A 14923-nucleotide genomic window follows, 5' to 3' on the forward strand; every position below is an offset into this window, starting at 1 on the left:
ATGTTACTATGCAACAGGCATGTGAAATTATTAATTCATAACAGCTCTATGAGGTAAAAATTATTATTCCCATTTTATGGAGGAGTAAGCTTGAAGCTCATCAAAGTAAAATAAATTAAGCCAAGAGCTTGTAAGCTGCAGAGCTAGGGCTCAAGCCCAGCCCTAGTGTCAGTGGTTTTACCCAAGTCTGCACTCTGCAACCCTTCCTTCCCCACACTGAACCATCATGGGTGGGGGGGGGGTGCAGTTTGGAGGAATTAAAATTTTTATTCTTTCCCAAAGTATTTTTGTGGTTCAGTTTCAAGGAGGCAGTATCTTAGTTACGGGGTTGGAGATCAGGCAAAACCAAAGGGAAAAGTGATCTGCCTTAAGCATATGCACTTGGCTACAGAAGGGAAAAGCTGTCAAATAATACTGGCCTCCTCAGGACTATACTTAGATATTAGTTGGGTTGATTTATTTGGGGAGAGGATAACACTGGCCTCTAAACGCTTTGTACTGCCCCATTCTCCACTGCCCAACAAACAGACTTGGTTAAATGTTGAGTTGGCAGCCTTTCTATAAAATGTTCATATTTGAATCTTCAAGTACCACAGAAAGTCATACCCACTCTTCGTCAGGGCTCTTCTTGACATGGTCTGGTTTTCCTTTCTTGCTTTAGCTTTCTAAATACAAATATGATATCACTCCTCAGGCTTGAAATGCTTCAGCTGCTCCTCTCTCCCTAGAGCACAAAGTCAGAATGCCTGAAGACAAGGCACACAGAAGCCTCACCCACCGTGGCACGTGTCACATCTTCTGTTACGTCCCTACATTTACCGCACACTTTTACCATAACTCTGGAATGCCCTTCTCATTTTTTCTCCTGGTATGTCAAATCCTGCTCATATTTTATCTCATAGCTCAGATATCCCTTCTCTTCTCTGAATATCCCATCCCTTTTTTTTAAACTCTGCCAAAGAGAGCTGGTTTCTTTTTATTTCTGCTCCACTGTGTTTTCCTACATATGTTGCAGTAGTATGTGCCCTGATTTCAGGGTTTGACTACCTCTCCTTAGCACTGTGACCTTGGGTAAGTAACTTAACTTGCCTGTGGCTCAGTTTTCTCTTTCGTGTTTTATGACAATGTCCTTTAATTGTTGCAACAACCCTCTGAAGTAATACTGTTTGTGATAATCCTTCAGAGGGTTGTTATTACAATCAAAGGACAAAGGAATAAAGCAGAACAAACAAAACCTGAAGTTAGTAGACTGAAGAGAATAACAAAGATTAGAGCAGAAAGAAATGAAACAGAGACTAAAAAGACAATAAAAAAGATAAATGAAATTAAGAGCTGGTCTTTGAAAAGATAAAATTGACAAACCTTTAGCTGGACTCACTAAGTAAAAAAGGGAGAGGACTCAAATCAGAAATGAAAGAGATGAGGGGCACCTTGGTGGTTTAGTTGGTTAAGTGTCTGACTCTTGATTTTGACTCAGGTCCTGATCTCACAGTCATGAGATTGAGCCCTGCATGGGGCTGTGTCCTGACAGCACAGAGCCTGCTTGAAATTCTCTCTCTCCTCTCTCTCTGCACCCCCCCCCCCATGCTTGCTTCCTCTCTCAAAATAAACATTAAAAAAAATAAACGAAAGAGATGATACAACTGATACCACAGAAATATAAGGTTCATAAGAAACCACTACAACAATTTTATGCCAACAAATTAGACATCTAGAAGAAATGGATAAATTTCCAGAAACATTCAATCTACAAGACTGAATCATGATGAAGTAGGAAATCTGAACAGACTAATTATTAGTAAGGAGATTGAATCAATTATCAAAAACTTGCCAACAAATAAAAAAGTCCAGGACCAGATGGCTTCATTGGTGCAATGTACCAAACATTCAAAGAAGAATTAATACCACTCTTTCTCAAACTCTTCCAAAGAAAAGAAGAGGAGGGAATTCTTCCACACTCATTTTATAAGGCCAGCACTGCCCTGATACCAAAACTAAAGAAGGATACACAAGAAAAATATAAGCCAATATCCTCAACAAAATATTAGAGAAGCAAATCCAACAATAAATTATAAGGATCATATACCATGACCAAGTGGGATTTATTCCAAGATGCAAGGATGGTTCAACACCCACAAAATTAGTCAATATGTCATAGCACATTATCAAAATGAAGGATAAAAATCATATGATCATCTCAATGGACGCACAAAAAGCATTTGGTAAAATTCAACATCCATTTATGATAAAAACTCTCAAGAAGGTATAGAGGGGAAGGTACCTCAACACGATAAAGACCATATATGACAAACTCACAGCTAACATTATACTCAATAGTGAAAAGCTGAAAACGTTTCCTCTAAGATCAGGAAGAAGACAAGGATGCCCACTTCTCACCACTTTTATTTCACATAGTATTTAAGTCCTAGCCAGAACAATGAGGCAAGAAAAATAAAGGCATCCAAAGTGGAAAGGAAGAAATAAAATTGTCACTATTTGCAGATGATATATATAGAAAACTCTAAAGACTCCATCCCAAAACTTTTAGAATAAATGAGTTCAGTAAAACTGAAGGACACAAAATCAATACACAAAAATCTGTGGTGTTTCTATATACTATAATGAGCTGTTAGAAATAGAAATCAAGAAAACAAAACCATTTACAACTGCATCAAAAAGAATAAAATACCAAGGAATAAATGTAACCAAGTAGGTGAAAGACCTGTACGTTGAAAATTAGAAGACATGGATAAAAGCAACTGAAGACACAAATAAATGGAAAGATATTCCATGCTCATAGATTGGAAGAATTCAATATTATTAAAAATCCATACAACCCAAAGCAATCTACATTTTCAATATAATCCCTATCAAAATTCCACTGTCAATTTTCAAAGAAATAGAACAAATAATCCCAAAATTTTTATGGATCCAAACACACACACACACACACACACACACACACACACGCGCGCGCGTGCGCGCGCACACACACACAAACCACAAATAGCCAAAGCAATCTTGAGAAAGAACAAAGCTGGAAGAATCATGTCCCTTGATTTCAAATTATACTTCAAAGCTACAATAATTAAAACAGTATCGTACTGGCATAAAAACAGACACACATAGATCAATGGAACAAAATAAAGAGCCCAGAAATAAACCCATGCATATATGGTCAATCAATCTACAACAAAGGAGGCAAGAACACACAATGGGGAAAGGACAGTCTCTGCAATAAATGGTGTTGGGAAAACTGGACAGCCAAAGAATAAAAAGTCTACCCCAATCTTACACCATACACAAAAATTAATTCAAAATGGATTAAAGACTTAAATATAATACCTGAAACCATAAATCTAGAAGAAAACATAGGCAGTTAAGCTCCTTGACATACGTCTTGGCAATAGTTTTTTGAATCTGACACCAAAAGCAAAAGCAACAAAACAAAAATAAACAAGTAGGAAAAAAATAAACAAGTGGGACTATAACAAACTAAAAAGCTTCTGCAGAACAAAGGAAACCACAACCAAATGAAAAGGCAACCTACAGAATGAGAGAAGATATTTGCAAGTCATATACCTGATAAAGGACTAATATCCAAAATATATAAAGAATTCATACAACTTGATAGCAAAAAAAAAATCCAATTAAAACATGGGCTAAAGATCCAAATAAACATTTTTCTAAAGAAGACAATACAGATGCCCAACAAATACATGAAAGGATGCTCAAGATCACTGATCATCAGAGACATGCAAGTTGAAACCACAATGAAATATCAATTCACACCTGTTAAAATGGCTTTTCTCAAAAATACAAGACACATCAAAGTGTTGGAGAGGATGTGGAGGAAAGGGAACCCTGTGCCCTGTTGGTGGGAAGGTAAATTGTTGCAGCCACTGTGGAAAACAGTATGAAGGTTCCTCATAAGATTGAAAATAGAACTACCATATGATCCAGCAATTCAACTTCTGGGTATTTATCTGAAGAAAACAAAAACATTAACTCAAAAAGATAGATGCACCTCCATATTTATTGCAACATTATTTATAATAGTCAAGTGTCTGTCAATGGATGAATGGATAAAGAAATGAGGTGTACCTTCTCTCTCTCTCTCTCTCTCTCTCTCTCTCTCTCTCTCTCACACACACACACACACACACACACACACACACACACACTGGAATATTACTCAGCACTAAAAAGAATGAAATCTCACCATTTGCGACAACATGGATGAACCTGGAAAAAATATGAAATCTCACCATTTGCGACAACATGGATGAACCTGGAGGGCATTATACTAAGTTAAATAAGTCAGAGAAAGATAAAATACTGTATGATCTCTCTTATGCATGAAATCTAAAAACAAAGACAACAACAACCACAAGACAAGCTCATAGATACAGAAAACAGATTGCTGGTTGCCAGTGGTGAATGGGAAACACGGGTGAGGGGGTCAAAAGGTAGAAAGAAAGGAAAAAAGACAAAGAATTTTGGTACTGCTTAGCTAGTATCATTCCAATGAATTGAAAACCACTGATTTCATGTTGATCTTGTATCCAGATATCTAAAAATTATTTTATTTGTTCTGATACATTTTCACAAATGCACAATTATTGGTAAAAAAAATATTCCTTGCTAATATTTTTGCCCAAACTGAATTTTAAGACTTCAGATAAAAGTATTAAAACACTTACAAAAGCATTTCCTAACTTAAATCAGAAAAATGTAAATTAAAACAGTAAGTTCATTTTTGCTGATAATTTGCATTTATTTATTTTAAAAAAATTTAAATGTTTATTTTTGAGAAAGGGACAGAGCGTGAGTGGGGGAGAGGGAGAGGGAGAGGGAGACACAGAATCCGAAGCCGGCTCCAGGCTCTGAGCTGTCAGCGCAGAGCCGGCTGCAGGGCTTGAACCCACAAACTGCGAGATCATGACCTGAGCCAAAGTCAGATGCTTAGCCAATTGAGCCACCCAGGCTCCCCAAATTTGCATTTATTTTTAAATTTGATAATAGGTTATGCTGGCTATGGCATAAACACTTATGTACGTTTGGTGGGAAGATAAATTGGTCAGTCTAACCTTTTGTGAGAGCAATATGGCAGAGTGAATCAATATTGAAATGAATAATCCCTTTTAGCCTGTAAAAAAGTATCCGGTTTACACTTAGGTCCTTCAAGTGAGAATAAATTTAAATATTAAAAGAAGATGGGACACAAAACATAAAATATTCAGAATACTACCTGGCACATTAACAGCTGGAGTGTCATAGGGTTGTTTTTTTTTTTTTTAAATTACTTGTTTACATATGGGTGAAGTTAAAAGCATTTTAACACCTGGCACAGTGTGGGCACTGTCGGATAAGAGTGGAGGCCAGCTCTAAACAATGAGCGCAACCTTATAGGCTCAGTATCCACCCTATTTTACTGTTCTATGTCCCAAGTGAATTTGAGACACACTGGAGGGCAGAGTTAAAGTATTTCTGTCTCCAAAACCTAGTAGAGTACCTGGAATAGGATATACTTTCAGTATTGTTTGTTGAAAAAATGAATTCTGAAAGTCCGTTTTCCCCGTCGTGATTTCTTGCAAGTGAGCGTTCTGTGGTAGAGCTTACTCAGGAAGCACTTGCCTTAATTTTTATGGGTTCTAAAACGTAAAAGAATTCTGTCTTCTTCTGGGGGTCGGTGGGTCCTGACAAGAACATTAGGGGCATTGATGAGTCCATGATCTGCCTAGGTTGCCTGGTAGACACCGCATAGGGCCATTCCTTCTATGCAAATCTCATTTTGGGAACATCAGTTCATGGAACTGAGCACAAGCATTACTCGGTTAGAATGGCCATAATGGCAGTGGTGATGGCACTTACAGAATGTTGACTGAGCCCAGACGGTGTCATGGATGTTGCATAGGAGAAATGTATTCCACTCCTACCCAGAGGACAAAAGAAACCTAACTTGTTCTTGCTGATTTCTTTCTTTTTTTTTTTTTAATTTTTTTAACGTTTATTTATTTTTGAGACAGAGAGAGACAGAGCATGAACAGGGGAGGGGCAGAGAGAGAGGGAGACAGAGAATCTGAAACAGGCTCCAGGCTCTGAGCTGTCAGCACAGAGCCTGACGCGGGGCTCAAACTCACGGACCGTGAGATCATGACCTGAGCCGAAGTCGGACGCTTAACCGACCAAGCCACCCAGGCGCCCCAACTCTTGCTGATTTCTTATAGGATTTTGTTTGTCTAGCTACTCCTAAAATCAGGTGAATTCAACCAGAACTTTGCCAGGATCTTGACTGTCATGTCTTTGAAAAACACACGGAAATCATTGACTTCTTTTGTGCATTATCTTTTGCCCAAATGCCATGCCTTTGGTCCAGTAACTAGCAACCCAGGCATTCAATGTATCATGAGATTTCTCTACATTTTCTACTGTACTGTATATTATGCAAAGTAGTAGGTTTAACTTCTATCTCTGTTAGTGAAAAAATTGTTGACACAGTGGCACTTTAGTGTCGTATAGAAGGTGTATTTCCTAGTTATACATGAGAAAATCTGAAGAGTATTTCTGTATGTTGTAAAGAGATTCCAAAACTGATACCAGAACTCACTGTTTGGAATGCTGAGTTCTGAGGAAAAAGTAGGAAAATCATATGGGCCAGACATGCATCCTATTGGTGAGGTATTTTTCTTTTTTTTTTTTACATTTTACTTATTTTTGAGAGAGAGAGGGAGAGAGAGGGAGAGAGGGAGAGAGAGAGAGAGAGAGCACACAAGTGAGGGAGAGGCAGAGAGAGAGGGAGATGCAGAATCCGAAGCAGGCTCCAGTCTCTGAGCTGTCAGCACAGAGCCCGATGTGGGGCTCGAACTCACAAACCAGAAGATCATGATCTGAGCCGAAGTCGGACGCTTAACCGACTGAGCCACCCAGGCGCCCTGTGAGGTGTTTTAAATAAAGAATTGACAGGCTGATTGGAAGATGCACAGTCCATACTGTGTAGAGGTTAAAAGCATAGGCTGGGGGTAAAGCACGTTTCATTTTTAATCTTCGCCGACAGTCCTGGGATAACCCTGAACCTCTCTGAGCCTTAGTTTCTTTGTCTGTAAAATGAGGATAATAATAGTACCCATCTGAGGCACTCTTTAATACTATTCATCCATTATGCTACCTTTGCATCTTTCAAGCACATGGGATGATTATAGGCTCTCCTGTTGGTAGCTGTGGCTATGTGACTAATTCTGGCCAATAAGGTAAAAAAAGAAATAGAAGATTTCACTTCAGGTCATGGGATTTAATTACTGACTTGTCAAAGTTAACAGTGTTTGAGGTGGTGACTGCTTTGTCACCTGACAGCCATGAGCAGACATTCCTTGTTGATGCACAGATAAACACAAAACATGAGAAATCTTTGTTGTGTTAAGCCACGGAGAGTTGGGAGGGTTGTTGTTGTTGTTGTTGTTGTTGTTGCTGCAGCAGCAAAACCTAGATCCTGACTAGTAAAATACCTTACCAGGTTGTTGTGAGGATTAAGTATTTGTTTGTAAAGTGCTTGGCCACTAAGTGTTCAGTGGATAATGGTGCCATTAACTACGTTTTAAAAAATGTTTATTTATTTATTTTGAGAGAAAGAGCGAGAGCTGAGTAGGAGAGAGGCAGAGAGAGAGGGAGGGAGAGAATCCTAAGCAGGCTCTGTGCTGTCAGCGCAGAGCCCGATGCGGGGTTCCATCTCACAAACCATGAGATCTGACCTGAGCTGAAATCAAGAGCTTAACTGACTGAGTTACCCAGGTGCCCCAACTATTTTAAGTGATGTTAGTACTACATATAAAGTGATGGATCATAAAGAGATACAAGTAAAAGTATCACAGAATTTGAGGAAGGAAGCAGTTCCTTTGTGAGGAAATTTGGGAGCTACAGGATGGGGAGAACTTTGAAGTGTGGAGACCCAAGGAAAGAATCTAAGGAGACGGAATTTACATGAGTAAAGACAGCTCTAGTCTCATGATTTGGATGAGAAACTCAGTTGGGTTGAAAGCTAGACTATTTACAAAGTAAGAACAGGAAATAAAGCTGGAATGGATGGATCCAAATCAGTATTTTGAAATAATCTGGATGGACTGAGTAGCAAAGAGGTATGAACAATGAGGAAAAAGCCATGGACCTGAGCTAGATGTCCCTCATTCCTTGTGATGATAGGCTTCCCGTCATCAAGTTATTTCCTTCTACTGTCTCAGTTTTCTAATGTCTCCTATACATAAAGTCCTTGCAGTGGTGACAATGTGGGCATGGTGTTGATCAGGCCAGTTAAGCAGACACCAGCCCCTCCCTACTGTAACCCTATCCAACTGGCCTAGAGCCTCACTGTGGGGGTAATTCTGCCATTGGGCTTGGTCTGAAATGTTTTGGCCAATTATGAGAAACTGCATTTCCCTGATCCCCCCCTATTTAGGTTATGCAAACATCATTTAAAACAAAAAAGAAGAGAAAAGGAAAAGGGAAAAAGAGCTATCACACAGAATCAGCAGTAACCATATTCTGGCTATTGTTTAAAAACAGAATTACTTTGTTTTGGCAAGCTAATATGCTATGCTAGCAGTTTTACCTGATGGAGGGGGAAAAACAAAGAATGCAGTGAAATAAATTATTGCTCACCTTACTAGCACCAGCACTGGCCTCCTATGAACAAGGCTGGCCTGTTTTCAGGGCCACAAAACTAAACTTGGAATCACTGTGGAGAGAGTAAAATCCTTAAAGCTAGCTTACATTGGATTTGGTTTCTTTGGGATGCTCAGGCATTTGGCCTAGAGTGAGATGGGGGTTGCTGGGGATAGACTTTATCAAACCATATTCCAAGAGCTGAGCATTCAACAGAGCATCCTTGCGTGACGGGGGGGTGGGGGTGGGTGGGTAAAGGTGTCAAATGCAGCTTTACAGGGGAAAGAACCAAGCCTGAGAAGTCAGAGAACCTGGCTTTGCTCTGGGCTCTGACCAGCCTCTCTGAGTTAACAGGTTTCTTTCAGTAAAATAAAGGAGCCGTAATGATACCTGCTCTACCTTTATTATAGGTTGTTGTGAGATACAAATTAGACATTATATGTAACAGTAGAGTGCTTTACAATGTTCAAGTATTATAATAAACAGCTACTTAATTTCATCTAGTTGTCTATACCATCAGGTTTAAATAGCATTAAAGAAAAACCAATAAACTTCAAATACTAAGGAATGGTATAAGATCCTCTGGCTACTACACTCAATTTCTTTTTTAGCTACAATGGAAGAAATTTATCCTTTGGGAATGCAAGTTACAAGGGAATTTCAGACCCTCATTTTATAGGTGTTTCATTTCTTTGGGTTCTGGTAGAGGGAAGCTCTGTGATTAAAACTTGACCCTGGTCTAATTATATCATTTGGCTGGAGCAGGAAAGCTGGTTGGCATTCATCCTGTGTGTCCAGTTGATTAATATAACTGGGGATCAGGACATTTGAAGTCAGAATGCCATATTTAAGAAGGTTATTACAGTTCAAGACTTCTTTCCTAAGGCAGCATTCGCTCTGTTGAAAATACAACAGAAAATAACCCACCAGACATCATTTATCAGCACTATTTCCTTTCATGTTTCCTTCCTTTAATCCCTTAGATTAAGTGATAAATAATTTTTGGCAGTGTATACAGATAGACCCAAAAGAATCAAAGAAAAAGCTTATTAGAAAACACCATCAACAAACTTGGAATTTAGATTTTAATTTTGACTAATGTACAAAATGAACTACATTTGTTAAAAAGTCCACAATGTAGCTTCTTTGGTATTTAAAACATTTTTTCCCATTATTTTATGTTTATTTTTTTAAGTGTTTTTTTTAATGTTTATTTATTGTTGAGACAGACAGAGCGTGAGCTGGGGAGGGGCAGAGTGAGAGGGAGACACAGAATCTGAAGCAGGCTCCAGGCTCTGAGCTGTCAGCACAGAGCCAGATGCAGGGCTTGAACTCACAAACTATGAGATCATGACGCAAGTCGAAGTCGGACGCTCAACTGACTGAGCTACCCAGGCACCCCTATTTTTTTCCATTATTTTAAATGAAGGTATAGATTTAAATATATATATATGTGTGTATATATATATGTGTATATATATATATACACACATATATATATGTGTGTGTGTGTGTGTGTGCATATATATATATATATATATATATATATATATATATGTATATATTTTGAGAGAGAGACAGAGAGAGTGAGCAGGGGAGGGGCAGAGAGAGAGGGAGAGAGAGAATTCCAAGCAGGCTTCACACGGTCAGCAGAGAGCCTGATGAGGGGCTCGAACTCACGAACTGTGATATTATTACCTGAGCTGAAACCAAGAATCAGACGCTTAACCAACTGAGCCACCCAGGCACCCCTAAAGGTATAGATCTTAAACAAGCTTGATGGTTCACTGAGTAGGTATATGTTTATGTACAAACACCCACTGTTTCCATCACCCCATACTTCTCTCCTCTCCTTACCAGTGAATACCCACTCCTTGCCACGAAGCCACCATTATGACTTCTGTCACCACAGGTTAGCTTTGCCTGTGACTGAATTTCATATAAATGGAATCCTAAAGTAGGTATTTATTTTTGCCTGGCTTCTTTTGCTTAACATGGTATTTTCATATTTATCTATGCTTTGATATATATCAATAGCTTGTTCCTTGTTTCTTCTTATCACTAATATTCCATTGCATGTATGTACCAAATTAATCTATAGATTTTCCTCTTGCTAGTTGTTTTCATTTTTTGCCCATTATGCATAAACACGCTATGACCATTCTTGTACAAGTCGTTCTGTGAACGTACACATTCATTCTCTTGGAGATGTATCCAAGAGTAGAATCGCTAGATTAGAGGGTAGTATGCATTTAACTTTCACAGAAACTGTCAAACACATTTCCAAAGCAACTGTGCCATTTTCAACTCCCACCACACTATCTAGCTTGTAATTTGGCAGAGTGTGTAAATTGATATTCCTGAAAAAATGAGTTTTGTAAACAATAGTTTTCATACACAATGACTAATGAGTGAGATGCTTTATACCTACATAAATTTCAGATAAATTTGAAAAATAATTAATTGATCAGTTATCTTATTTCTTGGTAGGGAAGCATTAAAGAGATCAGCAACCAGATGAAAATTCGTAACTTTTATAATGTGCTTTTTTTGTTAATCAAAAAGGATTATAAAAACAAAATAAAAATAGAGAAAAAGCACTATGTACTAAAAGTATGAAAACAAATATTAAAACTACTTAATATCGCATTTTACCAATTCTAGGCCATACCATTTCCTCCCCCCCATTTTAACATCTCTGATATTATGAACCATCTTATAGCCGATGGCAATTTACATTAGATATGATTTATGAGTTTAGTTAACAACAGTGGACTAAGTATGAAGTACCATGGTAGGTCACAGTAACATCTCAGAGAAATCAAAGATGTGGGAACTAAAACTAAGCACTATCTTTATATGTGGCTATCAGATGAGAAAGATGCTTACACCGTGGTACTTCATGGTTCCAAAGGTTCGCTAACATAAGCATGCCCACCTCTGCTGGTGGGGAGTAAATTGTTACCACCATTTAGGAAAGCAGTTCAACAAAACTTATCAAGATCCTTCAAAATCACTTTTGACTCCGTAAATTGACTTTTAAGAATATATCCTAAGGGACAAATACAGAAATAGTATATATAAACAATTAAAATGGTCGTGATTTCATAATGATGAAAACTGAAAGCAATTTATTTGCTGAACAACAGGGGACAATTAAATAAACTCCAACAACGGACTATATTGTGCAACCACTAAAGTATTTTTAAAAAATTTCTAAAGTTATAGAAAAATGCTTATTTATTTATTTATTTTCAGGAGTAGAATTTAGTGATTCATCACTTACATATAATACCCAGTGCTCATCCCAACAAGTACCCTCCTTAATGCCCATCACCCATTTTTAGCCCATCCCCCACCAATGCTTACTTTTTAATGTCAAATAAGAAAGTAGAAAAAAATTATATTAATGGTCTGGCTCTACAAGGTTTACCAATATACATGCGATGTTTATATATATCCATTAGAAAAATTTAATATACCAATATGAATAATGATTATTTCTGGGTGGTGAGATTATTTTTGTTTACTTTATACTTTTCCCTATTTTCAAAATTTCCCACAATTAGCAATAAAACCTTGAAGTTATTTTTAAAATCACATGTATAAAGAAATAGCTGTGAAAATGATGACTAATAATCTAATTTGCATAACATGGGCATGAAAGAATAAGTCAAACCTCATGAAAATCAGCCAACATTCATCACTCTTTTCACAAATAAGGAAGCTGGAAAAAAATCTGTTCCTAATCAAGCGTATATATCGGTCACGGCAGGGTAAAGTCAGGATAGACCATTGCTGCCTGTCCAGAAATTACCCCTTTGTTTTCCACTTCATGAATTATAGGACTCATAGTCAGAATCCTGATCACATTACAGAGTTTTATAGGTTTTTTTTTTTTTTTACTCATAAACAGTTTGGAATTTTCTGTTCACACAGACATTCAGTACACTTGACTCATCTTACAATCAGACTGATCCCTGGGGCTAAAAACCTTAAGGGAACTACTATCTATTTTCAGTGCTTTCGGTAAAACTTGATTATGATTTTTAAAGTTTTCAAATATTAAAATGATGTTCATTTTTTATAGGAGATTAGAACGATTTCTTATGTTGTTCATTATGGTCTTGTAGTATCTTGCAGGGAGAGTGAATGAGAGACCCTGTGCCCCCTAAAAAGACAAGTTTATCATGAATATCAGGGTTGAACTGTGGTATTGCTCTGGGCTGTCATCCAAGATCTGGACTTCACATCAGAGTTTCAGGAGAAGCAGGGGAGGCTATGAAATGCCCAGGTGGATCTGGTTGGAAGCATCCAATGAAAACAAGGATATTTTCTGAGACATAGTGAACAGTTTCCCATTGGATGAAAGCCACTGTTTGTTTAGCAAGGCACTTTGGTGTAGGCACTGTGCTTACACCTCCATTAGCTCAGTACATCTTATTAATTTGATTTTAAGGAGGCTGGGCCTTGCCAGGCAAGTACTCTGGGAGTCTTAGGATACATGCTTTTTTCAGACAGCTTTACAAATGGATCCCTCTACTGTTAGCCATGTACTTTATTCTAGATGTCTCCCAGAGCTGCTTCTCTGGCAGAAGAAAATGTCACCTGTCCTAGGGCACAGGAGTTAATGGATTATAGTATTTGAGGAGCCAATAATTAGGTCCATGTTCCAAATATGTCAGTTACATCAGCTGAGAAAGGGAAGCAGCTGGCTGTTGGGTTGGTTAGATGGACAGAGTGGACATACGATCATCTCGTCAGTTGTTGACACACGTAACAGGCCTTCCAAAGAACTCATCAAAACTAGTAAAACAAATGTCAGCTTTGACTTTTCAACTGACCTCAAAAGCATTCCTTTTCCAAATCTCCAGGCCTCACCCTTTTAGGTTCTATCTGCCTCAGATACTGAAATGTCACCAGAAATTCTTTTGTAAGTTAGAGTATCAATTCGCAAATATAAGCTTCATTTGTCCTTCACTATAAATCTGTTCTATACTCTAACAGTAACCACTTATTCTGTTTTTGATTTATAATTTGGCATATTATTGTGTTTAAATCTCCACTTCATCACTTTCAAAACAAATGCTGTTACTCATGTTCTGATCTTTGTAAAAATGTAGACTTAAGTTTCAAAAAAAAAAAAAAAAAAAAAAGGCAGTATGATAAATTCTATGTCCCCAACTAGTCTCATTCCTAAAATGGATAGAAGAGGAAACGTGGCATATTTTACCACCCAGAATCCAACAATCATCTTTCCAAAATGGAACTTTGCCTAGGTGAGCCAAAGCTGGTCCTCAAGGTGTTTGTTTATTTGTTTTGTGATTAAATCTGTTTCAGTGCTTGAAATCTGTTTCTTCTGTTATGGTTTTTGAGCAACAGTGCGATACCTGCATGACTTTTTCCTATTATTTAGAATCAAAATGCAAAGATATGCACATGTTTTAAATATAAACAATTACAGATGTATCTACCAATCACCAGCTGGTACGGGTGGCCATTTTCAACTGTTGCAAATGCTGTCTCATGCTGGGTTTACTTCCCAAATCTCTCCTGACTCCAGTTCGGGCCCCCAGCATTTCTTACCTTGACTTTGCAATAGTCTCTTAATTGGTCCTCAGACTCCTGGCAGATCCCTCTGAGTTATACTCCACATAGTGCCAGCATGCAATGTAAACAGCAAAAGCTGAACCCAGCAAGCCCCTCAGCCCCTGGCTATAATCCAGATGGGCATTCGGGTCCAATGATCTAGGCTTGCCTGCCTCTCCACCATCATCCCCGACTCCTGCACTATAATCTGTCAATTATAGGTTGCATCAGTTATCTTTGCTTGAGACATTCTTACCTCTTATTAGAAAACTCCTTCAGTAAAGCTTCATGGGCAACAATTAGGCAATTTGAATTCATAACCCCAGAAACAAGGAAATAATCTGAAATATCAACTAAGGTCTACACACATAACTATTTATAACTGTGTTATTTATTATAGCAAAAAATATGTATGTGTGGGGAACAGCTTAAATGTCTAAAAATAGTCAAATAAATGATGACATATGAGACATTATATGTTAATTGAAAATGATGTTGATAAAGTTTTACAAACATGGAAAATGTTTATCCTAGAAACGACTTAAGGTGACTTAGGAGATGCAGATATTCAAAAAGGTGCCATAAATGAAAAAGAAGAAATTAAAACAAGAATGGAGACATAAAACGGTCAAGGATAAAGCTAAAAAATCCATTTTGGCTAGGGGTGGGCCACAAATTT

General features: G+C 37.8%; 1 protein-coding gene across 2 annotated transcripts in view; it reads right to left on the bottom strand.

Moving 5' to 3' along the window:
- Positions 1 to 14923, bottom strand: part of RNF150 (ring finger protein 150) — a 293201-nt gene that overhangs the window by 96351 nt on the left and 181927 nt on the right. The gene's annotated exons all lie outside the window — the stretch shown is intronic.

Source organism: Panthera onca, chromosome B1 (assembly GCF_046562875.1).
Source record: "Panthera onca isolate mPanOnc1 chromosome B1, mPanOnc1 haplotype 2, whole genome shotgun sequence".
NCBI lineage: Eukaryota > Metazoa > Chordata > Mammalia > Carnivora > Felidae > Panthera > Panthera onca.